Raw genomic sequence first — 24662 nt, 5'->3', positions numbered from 1 at the left:
ACACAGCAGGGATAAATTCAGTCTTTTATCTTCCAAGACAAATGTGAAGATCTGATCTGCTTCTTTGCTTCAGGAGACACTCAGCCTGTGAATAAAGTCTTACAACCAAAGTGTCGAATCATGCAGAAGGTGCTGCCCGAAGCTGGTGGACACCCAGCTGCCCCAGGCACCGGAGGGCAACTTTTCCTGCTTTTCCTGGCGCATCAGGCTCATTTGAGGCAATTTGCCTGGTGCTCCTGTTGTTTATGCTCACACTGAGCCGTGCGCCTGTGCTTACATAGCAAGTCGGGTGACTTAAGGAGACCGAGTCCAGGCCTGGGAAAGTCCCTCTGCCCTGCAGCGGCGCAGCCGTATTGGGGCAAGGAATGCCGTGAGCTGCCCGCTATCCTGCTCTCCCACTCCCAGGGAAACACCGCTCATGGAGATGTGGGAAAAAAGAAGTGAACTGCAGGAGGCAGAGAAGCAAGGAACCCGTGCCTGCTCAGCTCTGCCTGCGTGGTCTGCTGGAGTAGGGAGGGAGACATGGAGGTTTTTCCAGCTGCTGGAGCAGGGAGGGAAAAGTGGAAGTTTGCAAGATGCTTTTCCATCCTTTGTGGTCATGCATCACCCGTGGCAGGGAAAAGGGGGTGGTTTCTTCTGGGCAGGAGGCACCCAACATTGGAGCAGGAATGGTGGTGGCTGAGGGGGCGCAACCTTCCTTATACCCCTGTGAGGAGGGAGAGGAAGAAAAAGTAGGTTATTAGTTAAAATCAGAAACTACAGTGTGAAATTGGAAGGTGGGAATGGTGTAGCAGTGACCTGGGCTGCCTCAGTGCCAGTTGCTGTGGGCATTTGCCTGTTAAACTGTTCAGATTTTCCTGAAAAGATCCCACTCTGGCAAGGTTTTTGATGCAGCCAAGATCACAGCACAGACACTAATACAGGGCACCATGGAGTCTTCTCTTGGAGATTCCCACCTTCTTTTGTGAGAAAACTGAGGTTTCCTTGCTATTGCACTGTGGGATGCTCTGAATACCAACTTCCCCAGGTTGAAACTTTGCCCCTTGGCAGCATCCAGGGAGTCAGGTGGCAACTGACTCCCTCCAATGAAGTGCTCGTATCTGAAATAGCACTGGGATGAGAGGATTGCCGGGCCAGCTCACATCACGGGTGAGAATCCCTCATTTTCACCAGAAACATTATTGATGACACCCAAGGGCACTAACGCAGCCAGTGGCACCAGTAAAGCTGGGAACACCGGCATGGCAGGTGGCACCGGTGCAGCCAGAGGCACCAGGATAACTGGTGGCACCCGTGCCAGCGGCACTGATAAACCAGTGGCACGAGTGCAGCCGGTAGCAAGGATGCAGCCAGTGATGGGGGTATAGCTGGTGGCACCAGTGCAGCCGGTGACAGGGGTACAGTTGGTGACAAGGGTGCAGTCGGTGACAGGGACTCAGGGGATTAAACCAGCTACAGAGATGCAGTCGGTGATAGAGGTACAGCCGGTGACAGGGGTACAGCCAGTGATAGGGGTAGAGCCGGAGGCAGAGATGCAGGGGGTGCAGCCGGTGATAGACACACAGTCACTGACAGGCGTGCAGCCGGTGGTCCCGATACCCGGGACCGCCGCGGCTCCGCCGGGACCCGCCGGGCGCTGCGGGCGCTGCGCGGCCCCTTTAATGCGCGCGGGCGGCGCGGCCCCGCCCCGCCCCGCCCCGCCCGGCCGCCGGGGCGGCTGTGGGGCGGCCTGAGAGACCGACCGACCGACCGCCACCTCCCGCCGCGCCGGGGCGGGCAGGGCCGGGCAGGGCTGGGCTGGGCGCGGCTGGGCTGGGCTGAGCGCTGCGGGGCCGGCGCTGCGGCGAGGGGCGGCCCGGCCCCACGGAGGGACGGACGGACGGGCGGGCGGACGGACGGCGCGGCTCGCAGCCCCATGGCTCTGGATTTATAAACACGGCGCAGATGGCGGGGCCGCGTCCCCGCGCCCGGCGCTGCCCCGCCGGCCGCTGAGGCGGGAGCGGCGGCGGCGATGGGGGGCGGCAGCTGCCGGCGGGATTAGGTAAGGAGGGAGGGGGGAACCCCCGGGGGACCCCCCCGGTGCCGGGGTGCGGGCGGGCCGGGCGGGGGCCGGGCCGGGGGGGCCGCCCCGCTCCGCTCCCCGCAGGTCGGGGAAAGGCGGCCGCGTTACGTAAAAATGAAAATGTGCCGCGGGAGCTGCTTGCTGGGGAGAAACTTTCTTTTTTTTTTCTTTCTGGTTTTTTTTGTTGGTTTGTTTTTTTTTTTTTGGTTGGTTTTGCTGCTTTTTGCCCTCGAGGGAACGCGCTTCCCGGGGAGCGGCGGGGTTTGGGAGCACGGGGGGGAGCCCCGCACTTCGCAAACTGGCGGGGACACCCGTCTGCGGGGCGGGGGCACCCAAGGGCCTTTTTTTACCCCCTCCCTCTTGTTTTTTTCCTCCCCCTCTTTCAATCCTGTGTTTTCCGGCTGTTGTCCCCCCGCACGCTCGGAGCCGGTGGGTTTCGCTGATCGACAGCCCGGGGCAATGAATGAGCATCCGAGGGGTCACCGGGCGCGGGTCGGGGACCAGCCCTGCGCCCCGGGGCCGTGTCAGTGGGTGCTGGGGGCAACGGCCGGGTGCTGGGCACGACCAGAGCCCCCCCGACTCACTCCTCCAGCCATGTGGCGTTGAGCGTGTGAATGTTTACAGGGGGGTAACCGGGCCGGTGTCTGCAGGCAACAAGTGCACGTTTCTCTGAACCCCGGCTGCGGTCTCTGGAGTGATTGCTTTTTTTCCTGACGATTCTTATAATTTCCTGTTCCCTGTTCTCCCTCGGCCCTTCCTCCTGCTCCCTTGCCCTGACAATGCACAAAGAGCAGGCTGCAGTGGGTGCAGGCAGCTGCCTGCCATGTGGGCTGCTGCCAACACCACTGAAGCAGCAAAACCTGCAGGACTCGGGGCTGGGGCTGCCTGGGGCATGAGGCCGTGTTGACCCAACAAACCCATCCCTCCTTCCAGCGCTTTGAACCATGTGGAAGCCCGGCATGCCTGCAGGCACTGCTGCCTGTGCTGGAGGCTGCGTCTGCTCCCTGAACTTTGTGTTTTGGGTCAGCTCAAGAATGTGCTGGAGAGGACAGTGCTGCTGGAGGTGATCTGTGCAGTGGGTGTTTCCTAACCCGTTCGGTTCACAGGCATTTATGGTTTGAACTCTTTTGGCGACCTCTCAGTATTCCCATGAAGCAAAGGTTGGTGCTCTGGATGCCTGAAAAATGTAAGGGTTTTGCTGAATCTGGTATTTTTAATCTGGCTTTGGTGGATGTGATGTTGTTCCACTGGTATTCCTTGGCTGAACGGAGTGAGAGTTTTTCAATTTCTTTCTACCATTTAGCGTAGGGTTTTTATCAGCAAGGTTAAGGTTAAGTTTGCCATGTGCCTTACAGATAAAGGTTTGGTGCTACTAGTATTTCATAAAGGGAAACAATGTGAATTGGGACAACTGAGTGAGCATTTCCATCTCTTCTGGAAGTGGTGGCAAAACTCCTGGAGGGTTTTAGTGAAGCCATGTATTCCTGGATGGCTTTAATGAAATTGTACTTAATTCTCTGAGTTTTGCTGCTGACTCGCTGGGTGACTTTGGGATTTAGCTCAAGCCACCCATGTGCCTGGGTCGGCCAGCTCTGTGTAGGAGCCATGCCTTGGGTGGGAAACACAACAAGGCTTGCAGAGTGTGTTGGGGCTGAGTCCCAAGATGCCATGGGAGGGAAGTTTTGCGTGTGACGAATATTTTATAACTTCAGTTGAGTAAGCTTGAGAGACGCTCTTGCAAAACGTGTTTAGTTTATTGAAAGCAAATGCACTCAAACCTCGGTTTGTTGTTGCCAAAAGGGAAAAAGTAGAAGCTATTTTTGGTGCGAGAGAGGAGATGGGGCACGCACACGTCTGGGGCAGGAAAACACTGGTACGTTGTTCTTCTTGGCTTCATGTGGGTGGTGGTTTCTGTTATTTAGCTGTTGTTTCTGCCAAGTTGCAAAACATACCTGGTTCTGAAACCCCTGCGGAGGTCAGGGCTGGCTCTGCAGAGCTGGTACTGGGCCCGTATGGGAACGCCTCCCACGCCAGCATCTCTAGCGCTGGAGAAGTGGGTGGGTGCTTCTGCCTTCACACCTTTGAGCTCCAGGGAGGTGACTGGCATTTTTTTGCGACAGGATCTGCACTGAAACCGTAAACTTGTTTCAGGCAAGCCACCAAACAGCTGCTCCTTGGCAGTACCTTTCACTTGCTAATGGCTGTGGTTGGATTTGAACCAAGCTGCCTCCAGTGGAGGTTGGACCAGTCCCTGGAGCCATCCTGTGCTAAATCCAAAGAGGGTTTGGTTCAGGCTGTGTTCATGTCTTGTAATTAGGAGATCCAGTCTGGTAAAGGCAGTTTTGTTATGATTGGCAGTGACAGCGTGCATGCAGCTGTGCTGATAGCTGCACGTGTGGAGAGCTGCCCCTCTCATCTCCACCGCAGCTCTGGACTGTGCTGTCTGGAATTGGGTCATAGGAGATACCTTCGTGACATGGCTGTGAATTATTTGTCCCCTTGATGGCTCCTGGTGTTCTTCCTGCTGCTGGTTCAGGTTTTTAGTGGCCTCTGCTGAAATACTGTCCTGTTTGCGGTCAGGTTGTCCTGGGAGGAACCTGCTTGAAGCCAGCCATAATTTATGTGTCTGAGATACCATCATCTTCATGGCCCTGTGGGGAGGAGGAAAGTTACGATCTCACCAGTTTCCAGATGAGTAGGTACAAAGGAGGATTAAATTTCCAGAGGCGGGTTTTGAGCAGTTGAGAGGGAGCATGGGTTTGAGAGGGCCTGTATTTGGGGTGCAGTACTACCCATCCCTAGCCCGATGTCTCATTCTGACCAGATCACTTGACGAGTCAGAAAATTGAGACTAGGGAGGTTACATGAAGTTCAATGTGTCAGAGCAAGTCTGCTGGAGAGCTGGTGAAGAGGAGTGTCTTTGCCCATGGGTGCTTTGCCTGTTCAGTGCGAGGGCTTGTCACTCCCAGTGGCAAAGTGCTGGTTCCCCCCTGGGTTTTGTGCCTGTGAGCCGTGATCCCCCAAATGCAGACCACAGGCTAGATGCAGGGGTACACGAGATGGAAATCCAGGGCAATGTGTTCCTAAGAGAACTGTTATCTTTGTGCAGCTGCATTTGTGCGAACGGTGGCTTGCTTTAGTCTTCACTGAGAGATTTCAGCAGAGAGCAGGGTCAGCTCTAATGGAGCTGGAAATGAGGTATAGCAGCACCCGGTTGCCTCTCTGATTAGTGACTGAGGCTTTTGCAGCTGCTTAAGGATTTGGGCATCATGAGGTCATGGATTTTCATCTAGGCTGCTGTGGCACAAGCTTCTGCGCAGCTTTGAAGGGCCCCTGCTGTGTATCGACATAGGAAAGTGGTGAAGAATTGCTATTTATGGCTGGGCTTGTGCTGGCACACAGGTGTCGGGGTCTCCAAATTGCCCTGTAATGTCAAGGATAGATCTTTGCGTTGCAGTAGAAAATGAAAATGCATATCGTTTAATGAGCATGGCTAGAGCAGAGATGCTTCCTAAAAAAAGACTGATGAGGGGAGCTAGAGCTCCCGAACAGAGGGCATGAAAATGCCCGTAAAAGCTTGGTCAGAGTGAGGGAGGGATCTGGTAGGAAGGGAAGGAGGGCAGAAGAGCAGAAGGAAATGAGTGATTCGTCAGTTTTGGGAAGTGAATCCTGACCTGAGCACGAGGCGTCAGCAGGACTGTACTGGGAATTGAGCAATCTGGGTTGTACCCCCCGTCCTGCTGCCCACCCTACTTGTCACTTCCCTTCTCGAGGCCACCAGTTCTCCGTTCCTACCAACCTGCCTCTGGCCACTGGAGTCTCTCGGGGTGTGGGCTGTTCATTACTGAAGGCGAGGAGGGTGCCCCAGAAGGGGACATTTCTGGTGAGCAGACAGTGCTCACACAGTAGCAGCACCCCTGCCGTCTTCATGGTGGGAAGCCAAGAGATGTGTTGTGGCTGAGGTTGGGCAGGCGAGAAGAGGCACCGATTGCTGCAGACAGTGCTGCCAACAGTGCGTGCTCGGCCACTGATCCGCTTGGAGAGGTCCAGAGAGGAGCCTTGCCTGCAGGGGAGAGGTGACCAGTGCTGGCGCTGGAGAAACAGCGGTAAAGGTGGAGCTAGATGGCCATGGCTGTGATTGCTACCACAGTGCCAGGGCTGGAGGAGATCTGGGGCACGGGGCGGGGGTTGGACAGGCAGAGCAAAGCAATTGGTGTGATTATGTGCCTGCTGGGTGCACAGAGGATGCTGATAATGGTTAGTGCTCTCTTTATAGCTGCGGAGCACTGAGCAAACATTAACGAATGTAAAGGATAGCAGCTCTGTCTAGTTACAGAGAAGGGAAGTTAACTCCAAATTAACTTTATGATCCGTGAAACTGAAGGTTATTTAAAAAAATAATAACATAAATGGAAATGCTCAAGTTTTCCAGAGTCGCTGAGTACGCTGCTTGTTGTTTAATGCCTTCCATTTTTTCACTCCCAGTCTGTGTTTTTGGCTCAGGAACAAATTACAAGCAATATCAGCTTACGCTTGGATTTGAACCCACATTGCTCTTAGTCAGCTGAAATATTTCCCCTTATCGCTGCTCCCATAATGTTTATTTTAGACCGGATAGCATCATGGCTTTTCTGCTAGCTGTAGGGGAGAAGCCTGTCTTTGAAACAGCCCAGCACCTTGGAAAGAAGTGATCTCAAAGCCAGTTTGGTTTCTGAATGAGGTACAGCTTAATTTTCCACTGAGAGGTTTAGGCAAGGCTGTAACCCAGAACGGTTTGCGGCATTAAAAACCCAGGAGGCGGCAGATGGATGAATTGCTGACAGATTTAAAATCGTACGACAAACATAAAGCATTCAGACGTGAGGCCAAGGTGGGAGGAAGGTTGCAGGGAGAGATGGAGGCAGAAAGGTCGGGTAAGTTATTCTGGGCAGAAGATGTGCAGGCAAAGGCAGACTCCAGTGGATTCAGCCCACGAGGGGAAGGGAAGGGCTTCAAGAGGAGGGATGTGTTGAGGAGCGTGTTCCCATCAAAGGGAAGGGAGCCCTTCGTGTCCTGGACCGGTGGGGGGGGGAGGATGAGAAAGAGGAAGGGGGCCAAGTCCAGCCTTGGCAGTGGTGGTGAAGGCAGGAGCAGGGCTGCCCTGGGAGGAGGCAATGTGGTGGGGCCCAAATGGTTTCCTCCTGTGGGAAGTGGTCCGCAGGAGAGTGCCAGCTCGCGGGGAGGCTGGGACGGTGTGGGTATTGTCTCTGGTGGCTGCAGCCCTGGCTGTGGCTCTCCGGGTGGGTGGTGCATGTGTTGAGGGAGGGAGGCAGAGCCGGCAGGATTTCCTCTCTGTGGGTTAATAACTAACCAAGCAGTCTGGGTTTATCCTTTCATTGTGGAAGAGAATTATTTACATAATACCACTTGGCGTAATCTTTATTTAGCATTGTTTCCCTGGTGTAACACTGGACAGAGTGGCGTTGCCCAGAAATGCAGTTTTGGCCCAAATCTGTGGGAAGTTAACCCTTCCTGGCTGAGTGTGCTTCTCCCTGTCTGCTCAGGGAACTGAAGAAACACTCTAGTGGTGTGGCCATCTGTCATGTAGTTTTGGGGACTTTTAAGTCTTCTAAACTTTGTTTTCTGCAGGCTCCGGGCTGGTGCTCTTTTGCTGGTACCTGAATGCTGCTCAACAGCTTCCTAAGCAGCACAGTTTGGGTTTGTCATGTGCGTGTTGGGGCAAGAGAGTAGTTTGTAATGCGCTCTTCCTTGTCTCTGTGTTGAAGAACGCAGAAGGAAAGAAATGTGTCAGCCCGTGGGTGGAGGATGACAGGATTTGGGAAGGTTCCTGGTGCAGATCATCCCATCGTCTGTGATCAGTCCCTGAGGACTTGCTGTCTCCCAGGTGGGCAGGTTTCATCCTCCTCAGGGAGTGTTTAATTGCAAGGTCTGGAGGCTTAGGTGGTTGTGTAAAGAGCTGGGCCCTGATTAAAGCAACACAGCACAGTGAAGGGCTGAACCTTGCGCCTGGGTGTCAGTGAGATGTGGTGGGAGAGTTGAATTGGTGAGTAGGATGGCAGGCAAAGTCAAGCTTTCTGAAAATCTGTCTGTGCCTCCAGCCGTGCAGCCCTGTTTGGAGAGGGCGGAGGGAGTCTTTCCTCTGCGCTGCGGGATGTGTGGGCTTCTAACAAGCTGTGGCAAACAATGGAAAGTTGGCTTTCTTCTGAAAATAGTTTAAAACCTTATAAAATTACTCCAGCAGCTAAATTTTTATAGGGCCAGATCTCAGCTGCATGATACTCGATCTCTTCATAAATAGCTCAGTCTTCGGCCTCTGCAAAGTTCTCGAACACGTACCTGCGGCGCTGCAGAGCACGTGGTTTATCAGTGGCAGCACCTGGCTCTTGTAGCAGAAGCGCTCTGCTAAGTGTTTACTGCTGAGGCCACGTGATCTCCCTGGTCTGATGTTGCGAGGAGCTGATTTTGGAAGGCTGTGAGTCCCCAGTGATTTTCACTGGATTACATGATGGTTCACGCACAGTCCGGGCTGGAAGTTGGCTCGTGATGCCTCTCCTGTCAGCCTTGCTGGAGGGCGATGCGGATCCTATGTCGGTTTTGTGCTGGTGATATGGACATTACCCGATCAAGCCTGAAACTTGCTTGAACAAAGGGAACTCGTTAACACCCTCTTTGAATGAATTACACCTGGCAGGGTGAGTTTGCATTGGATCAGTGCTGAGGCGTGTGACTGCAGCGTTCCTGATCCACTGCTTGAAGCCCTAAAGCTTTGTGTACCAACTCCTCAAGCCCATGCCGTTACCATCGTGGGATTTGTGATACGTGGTATGTAAATCTTGGGTGTGTAGCAGAGCTAGTGGTGTTTGGTATCAGAGCTCTGTGTTCGGTAATTTTTCGAGTTGTTTGCTGGGGGTATTTTTCCTGCGTCTGGACCTTGAATAACTGTGTCCCCTCTTCTCTTGCACAAGAGTTTCTTTTGTTTGGCAAAGGGGATGGCTCTTTCCTGTTGGAAAGACGTCCTTGTTTTTCTGTGGGTACCATGTCATATAATTTCATTAATAAACTTTTCAAGTTCCATCTTGAAAGCAGTTACAGCTTTTTTTTTTTCTTTGCTGCAGAGTTTCAAGCTCATGCCAGAGTGTCAGCTTCATTTCTAGGTCACCGGGCTGCCCTTTCATTTCCCCCTCACGCTCAAGTTGGCCGGCTTGTTTTGATTTGGTAATATGTGAGGTGGTGTCCACAGACAAAACCAGGCAGGCTAGTGAAATTCATGTTTCCCTGCAGCCTTGTTCCTGTTGTGTGTGTGAATAATAATTTCCAAATGCTAGACCAGAGGTGATTAAAAACTGTCAAAGAAATAAAATGCAGGAAAGTCTGCATTACAGGAATCTGTCTGTTTTGGGAAAACTCTCTGAACTGGCAGTGGAAAAACTTTTTGGTATTCTTATTTAAGGCTTTCTAGTCTTAAATGTCACTCACTTGGGAGGTGCTGATGAGGCAGCCTGAGCGTATCCAGGCTCTGTAGGAGGTTGGTTGCTGCTGGCTGGGGGGGCACCAGGAGAAGGTAGCACTCCCTTTCTGCGCTTGCTCTGCGGAGTAGTTTGGCTACAGTTAAAATATTTTTGCATGATGTGGCACAGGCACCTGGGCAGCCAGCTCTGCTGCAGGCCTGTGGCGGGAGCTGCTGAGCGTGACTGGCAGAGGGTGGAGGGGTGAAAGGGCTTCTCTGCAGCCCAAGTGGATGCTTGAGTGGATGTGAAGAGCTGAAATTTTCTGGGGAGCGGCACATGATGTCTGCTTGCTCTGAGTGAGTACAAGTGCTTGTTTTTTACTGAGCTGCAAGGCAATGGGTGTTCAGAGGTTTTTATGCAACTCCGGGATTGGGACTGTGAAGCAGTTGTCATGTCATTGGTTTAGATGTGTTGGACATTCTTATTTTTGGAGCAAATGATCCTGCTGACAGTGTGTATAGGAGGTGTCAGCCAGCCCTTTTTTCTTCTTCCTTTTTTTTTTTTTTCCTTCATTTGTAAGTTTTAGTCTTTGCTTTACTTTCATATCTCGACAGGGTTGCTGCTAAAAAATTGTTGGGTGGTTTTTTTTTATTTATTTTTGATGTCTACGTGTCTTGAGATGCCATGATTAGAGATGCACGTAAAGAGCTGCTGCGGTTTTGGTCCAGAACCCAGCCAGCTGCCAGCAGCGTTCCTGAGGGCTGTGTGGTGTCGGAGTGAGAAACACTGCAGGGTTTTGGGTTTTCTCCAGCATTATGAAACAGAAATAAGGAGAGATGTCAGCATGTACCTTAAGGGTTGTGTTTTCGTTCTCACTCTCTCACTGTGGAGAGCTAAGGTTTGCATCTTCTCCACTGAGACTGGTGCTTATGAAATCCAGAGCACTTCTGTGAATGTCCTTAGACTCTGCCAACAGCAGAGAAAACTCAGAAATGAGGAATTTACTTTGCCCAGAGATGGAGGACTTGTGCTGCAGAGGCAGACACAAGCACCCTGGTTGCTCCTGCTTCCCGTGACAAAGGCGGTGTGAGCTTTGGTCTGTTGCAAAGACACAAGAGCTTTAAGCTCCATCTGTGTCTTATTTTTTATTTTTTTTTTTTTTTGTTTGGGCATTTTGTTCAGTTGTGCTTTTTAAATGTCTGGATTTCTTCTCAGCAGGAGGTTTTACTCTCCACACAATGTATTATTGTTTGCCTTGCTCTAGTTCCTTGTTTTATGCGGAAACACCTTGAACCTTTGGCTGAGTTGGAAGATGGGTGCAGAGTCAGGCCCGTGGCTGCAGGCGTGGGGCTGTTCCAGGAAGAACATGTCTGTGCACGACTCCTCAGCCTTGAGTTACCCGGTTGCTGCTTGAGGCACTTAATGTGTTTGGCTAATGCAGGCACTCCCCTGCCTTCTGATCAGGCAGTCTACACGTACTTATTTTTGTTTTACAGAGTCTGATCCCTAGGGTAAGAAGGCTGTAGCCAGAAATAAGTGAGTGTTCACACTTGCTTTTATGAACTTCTTGAATATCTTGCCAATTAATTCTTAGGTAACTGAGGCTAAAATACCCATTGTAAAGGCCACGACCGGGAATGCTGCTGTCCTGAGTCTTTCTTTCCTCATTCCAGTTGATGTAAAACTTGATAAAGGTGCCTGTGCTGCCTTGGCCACTTGCAATCTCCTTTACGAAGCCTTTTAACCAGAAGAAGAAATGGCTAAATAAATACAGCAGCTTTGCCTTGCCTTGCAGCCTTGCCAAGTCAATTTGATGTGTGTGTTGAGGAGGCAGAACAATTAGTTACAGAAACAAATGGGTCTTCTCGAGTTCTGCCCTCCTGTCACAAGGCCAACTTCCAGTGTTCCAAAATTAAGGCTGGTGCAGAAAGGGGAAAAAAGAAAGGTAACAGCTCAACATTAACCTGCTAAGAAAGGTGGAGATGAATTGTATCTCTTAATAGGTTTGGGGCTGTAAAAGGAGGGTGATTTCTACTGCGTGTTTTACAGCATCTGGCTGATTTCTTTTAAGCTCTGTTTCTGAGATCTGGGACTTTGGTTGTAGTGCTGGTTGAAGGAGTTTGCCACCTCACTGCCCCTCAGCATGTTCCTATCACAGTGCTTCTCTCTCCTGTTATTTTTGACCTGAGCAGTTGAATGAATGTCTTCACCAATGTCACAGTTTTGTTTAAGGTGGCACCGCTTTGTTGGTAGTATGGGTGCTGCAAGGAGGGATGGGGAGCCAGGGGACAGGCAGTCTGAAATCAGGGAAGGATGGCTGTGATTTACACAACCTGATTGTGTTTCAAGCGCCTTTTTCAGAAGTAATTTTCACAGTCCTGAAATTCCCTTCCAAGGGAAAGATTTTCTCCCCAAATTTCTGCACAGACCTGTTTGTAGACATGTCACGTGTCTCCTTTTAGCAAGGGGCAAACCAGCCAATTTTGCAACAGGAGAACAGACCCTCACAGAGGGTTCTGTTGCTGTTCCTGCAGCAGCAGCAGCGATGGTTTCAGCTTGGAGTCATGCTCAGGCAGTGTTGGTAAAAGTTCAGGCATTTCTGCCATGGTCTGGGCAGCTGGGAAGGTCTGTGGCATTTGCTCTTTTCCATGAGCTGAAAAATCGAGTGCCTGGTTCAGAATGGTGCTGGGAATGTTCCTCCGTGTCAGAGTTCGGGCTTTTTACGTTGTTGCTGCTTTGTGCTGGCTGCCGGCTGCAGCACCTTTGTTCCTTGAATAATCTTGCTTGTGCTCCCTGGGAGACTCAAGTAGTCTGTGCTTTTGTGCCGTGGCCCTGCATATCCACGGGAGAGCTGGTGAAGAGGAAAGTTGGGCAGATGCCATCCTCTGTGCTCTGTGGCAGCTTCTGCAGGCATCAGCCCTGGCTCAGTGAGGCACCTGATGAACAGAGTGAGAGCGAGGGGAGGGTCCTTTTCCCAAGGGAGTTCAAAACCGCTCTGCCACAGGAGCTTTGCTGAATTGCAAATTGGTTTTTCTCTCCCACTCTTTTCTAAATCTGCTGCTGTTCCTGAGGTGGCAGTAGATTTTACTCCTGTGCGCTAGTGCACGGCTGAGTGTGTGCTGCGACGTAGAGTTGTAAGCAGCTGACAGGATGCTGATCATAATGTAGCTAATGACACTTAAAATATTTGCTTGTTTGTAACACACTGTGGTCTCTTCCCAGGCAGTGAAATTAACAGACAAGCTTCAGCTGAATTTGGGGTGGTGTTTGGAGAGGAGGACAGCTTTCTATCATTTCTTTGGCAGATGGGCTTTGAATTTTTAAGAGAAAACAGAGCGTCTTTTTCTTTCTCCCCCCGCCCAAAACCAAGCAACCAAAAGCCAGGTGGAGGGCAGATCTCGCATGCATTCTGTTTATTTCCGTGTGCAAATGCATCTTCTTGATGTGCCATTAACCTGGTTTATCTCTGGTGCTATTTTTAGCAGCCTTATGGTCTATGGACAGGGAGCTCTTCCAGTCAATGTTTGTGAACAGCCCAGCCTGGGCTGAGGACACTGGCACAGAGCCCCAGGTGTCCCGGGGTGGCAGATTCCTCCCTACCCGGCTGGGGGGCCTGGTGGGGCTGGACGAGCTCCCCAGTCCCACACAGGAAAATCTGTGTAAAGCATTACTCTTCGGTTCCTGTGGCCATGGTAACCGACTTGGATACATCAAACTTGACTAATTAACCTAATGGAGAGTCGTTTCCAGGCTGAGTCTCTCCCCTCGGATTTCAGAGCAAAACTTGTCTGATCCACCAGCAACCTCCACGGCTAGCACGGACTTTTCTCAGGATGGTTTCTCTGACAGGTTTCTTTCACGAGTCTGTTTGAGTTGGGGAGGGTGGCTGAAACTGGTGCTTCTCTTGCTCTGCATTCCCCTCTCTTTGTAATCTCTCAGGTTCCCCCGGGAAGAAGGTCCCAAACTTGAATGGGAAAAACTTCCTCTGATTTCCTCCTTGGACTGGGTGAAGGGAAAGTGAATACTTTCCTGTATCTATCCTGTTTCTGTACTGCAGGATCTCTGCTACCCTGACTTTTCCTGTTTAAAATCTGTGAAATCCTCAGGCTTGAAACAAAATAGCACATCCTGGAGATGTCTGTGCATGTCTTCAGGTTTCCTCATCTTAATGTACTAGTTAAAGGCGTTGCTGCTTTGCACTGTTTCTCCTGGGTTTAATTATTGTTTCAGTGATTGGAGCTGCAGACTGCAGCAGGGACTTAAGAGTTCAGCCTCAATTAAAAACCACCCTGTGCCAGGCAGATAGCGGCCGGCAGCACTGCTATTCTCAAGTGTCTCCAGCAGTCCATCGAAACACCATGTGATTGGCTCAGTTGAGAAATCTGAGTAGGCAGAAAGCAGTTTCTGGGATAAACCTTGTGAGTGCTTCTCAAAATAGCCTGAAAGCAAGGTTTTGCTTTCCAAAGCCACTCTTGGTCCTTGAGGCTGGTCAGAATTTTACATGGATTACTAAATATTGCGAAGGTCTGATCTTCAAAAACCATAAGATCCTTTTTTTCCCTTTTTTTCTTTTTGATGCTGCCTCTGGTATGTTTGAACTTAAAGGATTTGCATTTTCATGTCTTTGTAGCCTTAATTGTAAGTACTGGGACCTTCCTTACTTGCAGTTCCAGCTTGTTATATTTTTCAGCAAAGCTGATGACCTCGTGTTTGACCCTTGGAAACCTCTTGGGCAGCCCGGCAAACAAATGTGCTGTGAGAGGAGCACATGAGAGTAGCCTGAGCCATTACACTGGTCAGTCATTGACCAGGACTCTTGTTTTTCTTCCTTTGAAGATCTGCTTAATCATTGGTATTGGAACGCCTGCTGTGCTGGGCACCTGGAGGGGTTTGCTGGCTGCTCCCCGTGATGTCCTGGGTGATGTGGGAGGTGGCAGGGGGGCTTTAGAGAGTCCGGCGCTGTAATCAGGTTTTACTGGGGAAGAGATTGTCATTGATATCCCTAGGATTTGGCATCTATATAAATACACGAGCCAAGCTCTGTTTAAGTGTGTAGGTTCACGTCAGTTCATTTGCCTGAGCAGGGAGCATCTGGTGACCATGGTCCTTCCGTGTAATTTCTATTCCCAATATAAAACAAAAACTGATGGGATGGGGCTTGCTGAGGGTAAATCTGTGTGAATGCTGTTGCAGCTGGAAGTGACTGCTTCAAACATGGCTGATTTCAGGACCACTTGAGAGACGGGGATAAAAACTGTGTGGCTAAAACTGGTACCATCACATTGACAGAGACGAGTGCCCAGGGCCTGGGTGCTGCATGGGTGACTGAAAGTTTGTGAAGCAGATCTGAGATCTCAGAGTTGTGAGTTGTTTTTCCACCCTTAGTTACTGTAATACCTCTGGATGACACAGAGCATTCAGGAGATGCTGCTAAACTGAATTCTACAGCTGAATTCACACTGGAGAAATGAGAATTGCTTCTTTTTGTTGGGGGAAAAAATAAATCTGCTTTTATCACATCCTTGTTATCCTTCCAGCTTGTGGCTTGGAAAATGCAAGAAAATTGCCCTCAGAGAGGGCTGACTGACATGTGGAGAGAGGTAAGGTCCTGTCTTTCTGGGGGCCTTATTTCATGAACTCTCTTGTCCTTCATGTGTTTGCTGATGTGTCAGTGGAACTGAATTTTGTTGGCAAGAATGTGGTTTGAGCGGAAATCTTAGACTGACTCTCAACTGGCTGCCTAAGGGTGTTTTTAGGCGAGGCTTGCAGGAGCATCCCTGCTCTTGCTGGGGCTTTGGCTGTCGCTCTCCCCTCCCAGACTGGCCGTCTGCATGAGGGGCTTCTCTGCAGAAAGCAGCCTGTGTTCTGTGCTCACGTACCGAGCAGAAGCCATGAAAAATGTGGTTCGGATGACAGTGATTCGGGGTAGTTCTGGAAAATAATTTTCTGCTGGTGGATAGTACCAAACTATTTCCCTCCACCCACTCCCCCCTTCCCCAAAACAAAAGAAGAGATGAAAGGATTCATTAGGAATTATTCACTCAGCTCTGCCGCCTGTCTGAGATCTGGCTGTCTGCGTTCATCCCCCAGCTCAGGGAAGGTCAGAGGGCATCTCCCTGGGGAGGATTTGCTGTTGACTGAATTGCACTCTGTCATTATCCTGCTGGATAACGAATGCAGTGGCCTCATTGGCACTGGCTTCAGAAAAAGCACGGTCATCTGCATGTGGCCTTGAGGCGAGAGGCAAAAACCTGGGGAGAGCAGCGTGGAAAACCTCATCTTATGGGGAAGATACAGGGCAGCCCCAGGCTGTTTGGCACAGTGGTTTGCTTGCTGTGTGATGCTGAACAGGTCTGTAGCTGCTCTGGATCTCTGCATTGTCTTGTTGGAAGCGGAGGGACGCATAAGAGGGTTTAAAGGACAAAACTCCTTCTGATGGGGTGAAACTAGTTTGCGCTGCTCCTGTTTTCCTCAGTAGAAAATGTGGCATGCTTGTGGCACAGTTTGAGATATTTTAATGAGATTTAAACAATTTTTTTTCTGTTTGTTTTGTTTTCAAATAGGTTTCCTGAAAGAAAAACATACAAATCCCCCTGAGCTAATTGGTGTGTGATTTGAATTCAGCTGCTACCTTGGAAGAGCTTTTCCAGCAGCTGATTTGGAAACAGCCTTTCCCACAGTATTGTGGGTCGTCAGTCAGTGCTAAAGGATCTTCAAGTTGCTGGTGGGGAGGAGTGAGATGTGTTTTGTTTGATATGCTGCATCTTTTAGTTCGGGTGTCATAAAACACTCAGAGACGTGTGACAAAGACCCTAATGGAGAGAGGCTATCAGAGGGATGAAAGTCTTGGTAGCTGGAAATGAGTAAGAAACAGTTGTGGGTGCTGGAGCCCGTTGGGCTGGCTGGGGAAGTAGATAGACCTGAAGAAAATTTGCATTTTAAGCACCAGTTTCAGATGGTACCCACCACCTTGTGCCTTGATCTTCCGGCAGCTGCCAGCTTAGAAGGGCTTGAGGCTGTGCCCTTCCAGCGTGTGGTTGCACGTTGTTGAACTGCACAGGGGTGGCCAGATGCAGCCCTGGGAAGTAGTGTTAAGCTTCAGATGTTGGCCTTCATTGCCTTCAGGCGAAGTCAGTTCCCTGGAAGATAAAATTGCTGGCCCAGGTAATTTGCGTCCTGATGACAAGCAGCAGAGAGGAGGGCAAGAGTTTGTGTGTCTGCTTATTGCTGTCATCTGTCTTGCAATCAGAAACTTATGAAATGCCCTTTTGTGTTGCAGTGCAGGGTGTGCGAGTGCATATTTAAGTGGTTAGTAAATATATCCAGTTGCTAGATTGGATCATATCAGCCTCTTAACAAATACAGACAGTGATGGTTCACATCTGGATGTCCTGACAGTACAGTATGGGGTGGTCTTAGTGAGTGTAAAATCTTATACCCAAAGCAGGGCAATAATTGCTTGGAATTACTCTGGTTCTGCTACCAGCATTAAAGGATATAAATTTAACTTGTGCTAAAATAAATGAAAAAATTCAGCTGCCTGGAAAATTCTTGTTCCTGTAATCCAGGACAAAGTGTGTGGGACTGGTCACGAATCAGTTTAATTGCTTTTGGGGGTCTGATCCTCCAGGTCCTTATTGCTGCAAGAAATCCTCCTCGGAAGGGCGGTCGTCTCCAGGCTGGTGCTCAGCTGAGCGATGCATGACCAAGTAGTAGCTTGTAGCATTTATGAACTAGGGCAGAAGTAGATCCCTTATTCAGGCAGAGCTGTATAAACCTCCAGTGCTCTATACTAGGCCCCAAATTTGCCGATGTTATAAATAAGTCTGTGGCTGTGTGCTTGTGTGTTTCTTTTTTTAAGCTGAAGGCAACCCCTTAAGCTCTTTTCTGCAGGTCTGTTCAAGCTGGGGCATGGGGAATTCCTAAGAGGATTATCTTGGTTTACTTGATACAGAACTTGAACTTGAGCAATGGCTTATCTTATCAGTGATAAAAGACATGGAAATGAAGTTTACGTAACCGAAGAGGCCTTGAACGGTGGCTTTTTTTTTCCCTGCTGGAAGCTGGAATGACAGATCTCCCAAATTCTTTCCCACTCACAACTACAGTGTTTCTGTTATCTGGTGTGTACTGTCTGGTTACCATTGGCATTTATTTTCAGTGCTGTGTTTGAAGCAGTTCTCTGAAAAAAAAGAAAAGGAAAAGGGTGAAGGGGGAGAGCAGCAGAGGCTTAGCGAGAGGAGCTGTGGGCATTTGCTGCCTTTGCTGGAAAGCTTGGTGTCCAGGCTGGAGAGGCTGGTGCCACTCATGGCTTGGTTGCAAGCTTCTGCATTATACTGAGTTGAGCATGTCATTTGAAGAGCAGCAGAGAGCAAATCCACTTCACCAGTGGACTGTGAGCTTAGGGCTGGAAAGTCACTAAAAGTTGTGACCCTGAGAACCAGAAAAACCTGGGACTAGATGAAGATGCCCTGTGTGTTCCCACTGGAAAAAGCAAATGAGTGGGGAGGGCCAGGATAATCTTCTTGGTGGCAACTAGAAAATAAATGCAGATAAATGTCTGCTGCTGTACTCCGGCTCTGCTGATGGATTGCTCTGACACAGTGTCCGTGCCTCTGCCCGGGTGAGGGAGGTGGTGCAGCACCCTGACTGCTGCTGCCAGAGGAAAGTGGCCTGAGCATCTCAGCACAGGGCTGTGGTCTCACCCCGTGGTGGATATGCCTGTGTGGCCGTGGGCTGAGCAGCTGTGTGTGCACAGCAGGGATGTGGAACAGGATGGGCTGTGGCCGCCTCCTCACCTGCTCAGGGTACCTGAGAGCTGGCTCTCATCATCAGCCTCTGCTTCAGAGGGGAGATACACAGTGCTCAGCAAGCAGCTCTGCAACCAGGAGCCGTTCTATCCTGCCAGCTTACAGTGGGTTTGTTTGCCCTGGTGTCCCACACCTGCCTCTTCTGTGCTGTGTGGGAGGAATTTTATTTTTGAGCTCTTGCTGTCACAGATTGTGACAATGCCACAGAGGTCCAGGCCTTGCCATGCTTCTCTCAGAAGGACTCAGCAGACAGTTGAAGGCTGGCAGGCTGACAGCACTTATTAGAGGTAACCTTCAGGAAATGCCACACACAGCCCTCGCTGAGCTTTCTGGCTCCAGGCGCATACAGTATTTACACCACGCTTCTTGAGTTTCCCTGAAGGCTCTCAGCCTGCAGCTGCCTTTCTGTGCTCTTCCACCTGCCCCATGTCCTCATGCTCCAGCGCCTGGAGTGGGTTCTGACTGCTGGGCTCCTCTGGCAGCAACCCACCGTGCTGGGAGGGGCTGTTGGCACCAGCTCTTCCTCTCTGCGTGGCACGAAGGTTGTGTCCTTTGGCCCTCCAAAAGGTGCTTGTGGGTAATGTGGTTTTGCAGCCTTGGGTAAAGCCAGCACTGAGTTTTCACACTTGTGTGTGCAGGGAATGAGCCGTTAAGAAGTGCAGCACCTGCACAGCAGCTCCTTGTTGAAATGCAAGGGGATTACATCAGATCAGATCTTCTGACTAAGCAGGTGACTTGCTCGAGTGGCTGTGTGTGGAGTTAAAAGCCAAGACCTAAGCACTAAGGTTTGAAAAATTTTCCTCAGGTTGTCTTGATGGTGTTTTTCCTCCCACATGAGGTGGGAGGAAGGAAATGTGATATTATCTGGTTCTAGTAAATGGTAGTGCTGAACAGCACCTGAGTACTTTGTGGTGCCAGAGCCTGGACTGGGTAGGTGTGGGGAGGCAGTGCTGTGCACCCCATTGGGACATTTGCCCCAAAGGCAGGTCAGGGGTTTTCTCTGCTTCCTGCATGAGAGGTTATGGAGTGTATATCTGAAGGATGGGATTACAGGATGTGCTTAGGCCTGGACTTGCTCTGCTGCCCTGAGTTGATGGCTCATGTGTCTTCTACAGATCAAGGAGTGACTTGTTTCCAGCAGCAGCCGGCTGGAGGTTGAACTTGGGTTCAGTTGCCTGAGTCTGATCTGCTGTTTGATCCACCCACTCCCATCGTGCTGCTTGCACTGCGCAGAAGTGCTCTGCTCTCCTCAGTGAAGGATCAACTGTGATCCTTCTCGAGTGCATCTGCTGTATGAAGAGCAGAAAACTGCTGTCCTCCTGGATGTTATCCCACTTGGGGATGATGGGAACTCGCTGGTACTTGGCCCTGGTGGGGTTATTCTCTGGGATGCTCTAAAGCCCGTTTTGGCACTTGCAGAGGTTTAAGTCTTCCCTCCCTGCTGCCTTGTGAGAACTGTCATAGGGGAACCCATGGAGTGGCATTAAAATCCCACTTTATTATTGTTAATTTCCCATAATACTACTTAGAGGCTCAGTGACTGGTTGCTTGGACTTGGCTCAGGGGGGAAGAACGGGACAGGCTGCCTGAAGCTGAAGTCCCTTGGCTGTGTCGGCTCTGAATCCCCTGCTCCTCTGGTGTGGATTTAATTTCCACGGTGCTGCAAATGCTTCCCCAGTGCCCAGCTATCAATTGAAAAGCAGTGGGGGGGGTCTGCAGGGGGGGGTGGCGATGGTGGAGAATGACTTCTGGTCTCCATGGCAACCCAGAGACGATAAATGGATCAATGTGCTGTTCTGCACCATCTGAAACTCAAACAGCGCTGGCTAAATCTGGGGGCTGCCTTTGCCTGCCAGATCCTGCTGTGGGGTCATTAGTGTGAGACTGCTCAGCACGGAATCCTTCCCATCAGTGTGCCTCCAAGAACTTGCTGGGTTTGCCACAGGGTATGTGGGGTTTGTGCTGGAAACCCACACTTGGCTCACACTTGGGGTTTTGGGTGTCTAGAGTTGTTTTGGGTGTCTGCACTGCCTTGGAGTCGGGTGCTGTTATGGGCCACTGGCCAGGCATCCAAGTCCCTGGATTTGGAAGAGGTAAAGACACTCAGCTTGCTTCCCTTCCACCACTTTTTAAAACCTCCAGCTCTTTCTGGACAAGCGCGGAGAGATTTATGCTTCCCTTTCTATGAGTTAAAGGCTTGGGATCCCGGATGAAGTTTATGTTTGGGTGATGGTTAAGAGCAGCTGCCTTTGTTCTCACTTCTGCTTCTGGTGGTGTGGATAAACAGAAAATCTGTCTTCTGAGCTGCTGCTGTAGTGTTTTCAGTGGCCACGTTTACTTAACAAAAGAAAATATTGATCTTCCTCCACTAGATTTTGTAAAAATTTATCTTGGTATGAAGTTTGCAATCCACTGGTTTTTTTTAAACAAGAGTCTTTCCAGTGCTGAGGTCTCATACCTGCTCTGGAGTCACACCTGGCTTGTGTTCAACCAGAGACTCCCCAGTTCTCAGCCAGGACCAGGGACTGGTGCTCCTGGAGCCAGTGGAAGGCAGTGGCTGAGTGCTGCTGGCTGGCTCTTTGGATCTTCTTTGGTCCACGCTTTTCTGGATGTATGAAAGGCTAATCCAAGTGTCCTCAGTGCTTTGAGTGCTGCAAATCTATGGGGCCACTCTTGGTGTTGGAGGTTGGCTGCAGTGACAAGGACTGTGCAGACAAGCTCAGGACCTGAGGTGCTGCCTGGGCTCGGCTGCTCTTGCATCTGGGGGCATCAATGCATTTCCCTTGCAACGGGAGGAAAACTGTTGTCTTCCATTTAACACGGGGGCCTGGAGAGATGAGTTGCCAGAGGCTGCACCTGAGGCTTGTGATGAAGCTGGGAGTATCTCACAGAACTCTTGAGCTTGAGTTTTCTGCCCAGACTTATATCTGAGGTAAATACTGATATCTGTAGGGCTCTTCTCATGTTGATTTCCAAATGCCTTTCAGGTTAATTGGAAGGACTTTGATTTCTCAGCCGGGTCTGTTTGTGCAGGGATGAGGGTGCATTTCATTTCTAATTTGTGGTGTTATGTTTGTAATTTTGTTAATGCAGACAGGGAGACCTGCTGTCTGCTGTGGGGTGGAAAATCCCCAAAGTATGCTCTGAAGCCACTTGTCTGTTGTGGTTCTGTCTGTCCAGCTCTGCCTGTAGCCCCTGGCAGTGGCTTGTCACACGTCTGGATGCCTGATCTGGAGATCACTGTTGCTGTTTATAAAGGCTTGATTTTGGGACAGCCTGGCCAAATGATCTGAGCTCGTAATTCTGTGTGGTGCGGCGCTGAAATGTCCAAGAAATCTGCCATCTCTGTTGCCTTGTGAATAATTTATGGGTCTCTTGACTCCAAGCTCATAAAAATCGATAACTCTTTGTGAATTTTTTTTTCCAGCAGTAGCTTGGTTAAACTCTCCCATTCTTTTACGTTGCTGATGTTGAAAGGCCGTGGCTTGTTTGCTTACCTGAGCCATATTTTCTTTTTGCAGCAGAATTGATCTGGGCTTTTGCACAGAGCTGTCTGTCGCTCTTCTTCACCAGGACACTGGGCTCAGGTTACTGCAGGAGACAACCTCCCTTGCGCCTTTTCCATGGGCTGTTGAACGTCTTTGGGCTGTTAAAACTCCTGCTCTGGGGCAAAGCTGCAGAGCTTGGAGAGGTCAAAGTGTTTGAACACTGTGGCACCAGCTAATAAGAGGTTAAAGCAGCTGCTGGGAGTAACTGGCAGCGTCAGGAGGCCAGTTCCTGCCAGCAGAACTGCAGCCCCCTTAGCTCAGTAATTTGGATATGGATATGTTAATTTATTCCTGTAATTTCTAGGCCTGTCTCTGAACACTGAAGCGCTCTGATGGTCTTTGCTCCCTGTCAGGCTCGGAAACGAAGCCTGAAGTGTACCAGTAACAGCTGTGCCCTCTGTGTTGGGTTATTATCCTTTCAGAATTTAATAACGTGACACCCCTTTTTACTGGATAGCTTGTCCTTCCCTCTAGGAACAGATCGATAACAGACCTTGTATCTGCTATTTGGGTGTAATTGCTAGTGTCAGCTGATGTCTGGTGCTCTTTCTCCAAACAGCCCTTGGAAGCTCGATGGGCTGTGGGGAGCAAGAATTTCTTCCAGGCTGGTGCCACACCACATCCAAGAGCCTGAAATTAAGAGAGGGTTTCACAGAGAAGTTTCCCTGCACCCTTTTCTTCCAGCTTGCGTTTTGCTATATGTGGGCTGTGAGCTGGGGAGGGGAAGAGGAGAAATGAAGCTTCCAAAGGCAGTGGTGGATAACTGCATCTGGGCCATGATGCTGCATTTGGAGAACTCCAAGGAGATTAAAGCTGACTGCTGGTCTCAGTCTGCAGAGCATACAGATTTTGTAGACTGGCTGTAGATGATGGAGGAAAGGTTTGGCTTTGCATGGGGAGAAGGCAAGAGGGTTCTCTGTTGCAAACAATTTATTCTTGCAGAGTCTTTAGGGTAATTGAAGAGGGTAATTGCTGTACTTTCATGCATCTAATCCACGGGTTGCCTGGGGAGAAGGGAGGAAATGATTCAAGTGCAGTGCAGGGGGTATAGTAAAAAGGGGAGGTTTACTCCAAGGCTACCCATCTCCTGCCTGGTCCTCCTCTTCCTTGCTCCAGTTTTCTTCTCCCTGGTTGCAGGGAGCCTTTGCTGGGGTAACTGGTAGGATTTATAGCTGTTGGGAAGGAGAGGGGGTGAGCTGTAGGTAATCTGAGGACTGTTTGTCAAGGGAGCAGTACTTTTTTTAATGAATGGGGTCGAGGTGAGGATTATATGCATGTAAATATAGTACTCAGAAAATAGAGGAATATAGTAACTGTAAAAAGTCTGCAGTATCTAGAACTAAAAAAACTACTTTATAAATACTTCCTAGCCGTGGGATTGGCCTGTGTAATCCTACAAGGGAAGAGAAGTCGAGTGATTGATGGTTGGCTCCATCCTGCTTTATCCCCAGGCACAGTGCTGTATTAAATATGGTTGCCTCTTGGTATCACACCCATAACGAGAGGCATAATATTAAGTTACGGCCTGTGTAGCTGGCTGAGGGAGGTCCATGGGATGGCATTCCTGCCTCATTTCAGTCTGTGACAAAACTCCCGTAGATGGAGTCAAGGCCGGGCTCTCGCTCTGTGTATTTGTTTAATCACCAGAGAATGCAGAACTGCTGGGAATTGCAAAACCATTTCATTAAGAATCCTTGATGCCCGCTTTCCGAGCTGAAAGCTGCGTGCCAGCATGGGCATATTTTTGTTTATTTATAACACCTGCATTTGCAGCACTGCGCAAACCATCTGGAGAATGGGATGAGTACCTAAAACCCTGGGGTGGGGGGAGGTATTTGGAAATATAAAACCTGCCCTGTGCAGCTGCATGTGCTTCCACTGACCAGAGCTGTGACCTGCAGTTGGCCTGTGCTATGTACTGCACTTCCCTCTCTCTTCTATTTTTTTTTAATTTTCATTATCTCTATTTTTGTATCCAGCTAAACGGGGAGGTGGAGGGGTGGGAGAGCAGAACAAGATCGACTGATATAATGGGGCTAAATCCTGCCCAGCTGTTTTCTCAGCAGCCGTCTCCCTTACACTCCCAAGGAAATAAATGCTCCTCTGGAGGGTCCTGATGGTTAATGATGATTTGAAGAGTGCACACAAACATCTCTGCAGATGCAGCCTGCCTATGAGATTCCGGTCATGCAGCGAGCCCTGGGACCCCGCTCCTCTCGCATTCAGTGCGATGATAAATCATTCATAGCCTTAGCAAATGCAATTCTCTTCCTTGCTCTGCACATAAACAGTCCAGGACCCTGAAGAAAGCCTGTGTTTGTAGTCCTTGGAGGATAAGGCAAGTGCTGTGACAGCTGGGAGGATCTGAAATTAAAGTTACGGGAAGGGTTCTGAGTGCATGAGTGTAAAAGCAATTTGGTATGGGTGGGTCTTTTGTTTTGTAGCTGTTCTAGGGTGATGAAGGGAGAATAGGAATGTGCTCATTGTGTCCTGACAAATCAAAAGTATTACTGTGCTTTGTAGCCCTTGTTTTGTAGGGAGCTGATTGCAGACATGGATTGTGATGCTTTGTGGCTTGTGTTCAGGTGATAAGGGGAGAGGTAAAGAGGTGCTGGCTGAGGTGGAGAAGTGGAGGAGTCCTGATTGTACTTGTGCAAAATGCAGGTTCTTGAAGGTCTCCTGGGTTTAGTTTGTTTGTTCCAGCCTGAAGTGTGCAGCAGGTTGGCTGGGTAGAGGGTGAGCCTAGAATCAGCTTGGAGAAGCAGACTTATCTAATGTCCTCAAAGCAGGAAGA

The 24662-nt window shown here is 50.0% G+C and overlaps 1 protein-coding gene across 10 annotated transcripts in view; it reads left to right on the top strand.

The window, feature by feature from the left end:
* Positions 1–1810: 1810 nt before the first annotated feature.
* NCOR2 (nuclear receptor corepressor 2) overlaps positions 1811–24662 on the top strand; it is a 238186-nt gene continuing 215334 nt past the window's right edge. For 4 of the 10 annotated variants that reach the window (XM_032705362.1, XM_032705361.1, XM_032705360.1 and 1 more), the window contains exon 1: positions 1811–2041. The gene's annotated coding sequence lies outside the window, so the exon portion shown is untranslated. The remainder of the gene's footprint in view (positions 2042–24662) is intronic. The other 6 variants (XM_032705358.1, XM_032705356.1, XM_032705355.1 and 3 more) reach the window with 2 other exon arrangements.

The sequence above is a fragment of the Chiroxiphia lanceolata genome, chromosome 18 (assembly GCF_009829145.1).
Source record: "Chiroxiphia lanceolata isolate bChiLan1 chromosome 18, bChiLan1.pri, whole genome shotgun sequence".
NCBI lineage: Eukaryota > Metazoa > Chordata > Aves > Passeriformes > Pipridae > Chiroxiphia > Chiroxiphia lanceolata.
The sequence above is the reverse complement of the archived record's forward strand: the minus strand, read 5'-3'. Positions and strand labels throughout refer to the sequence as shown.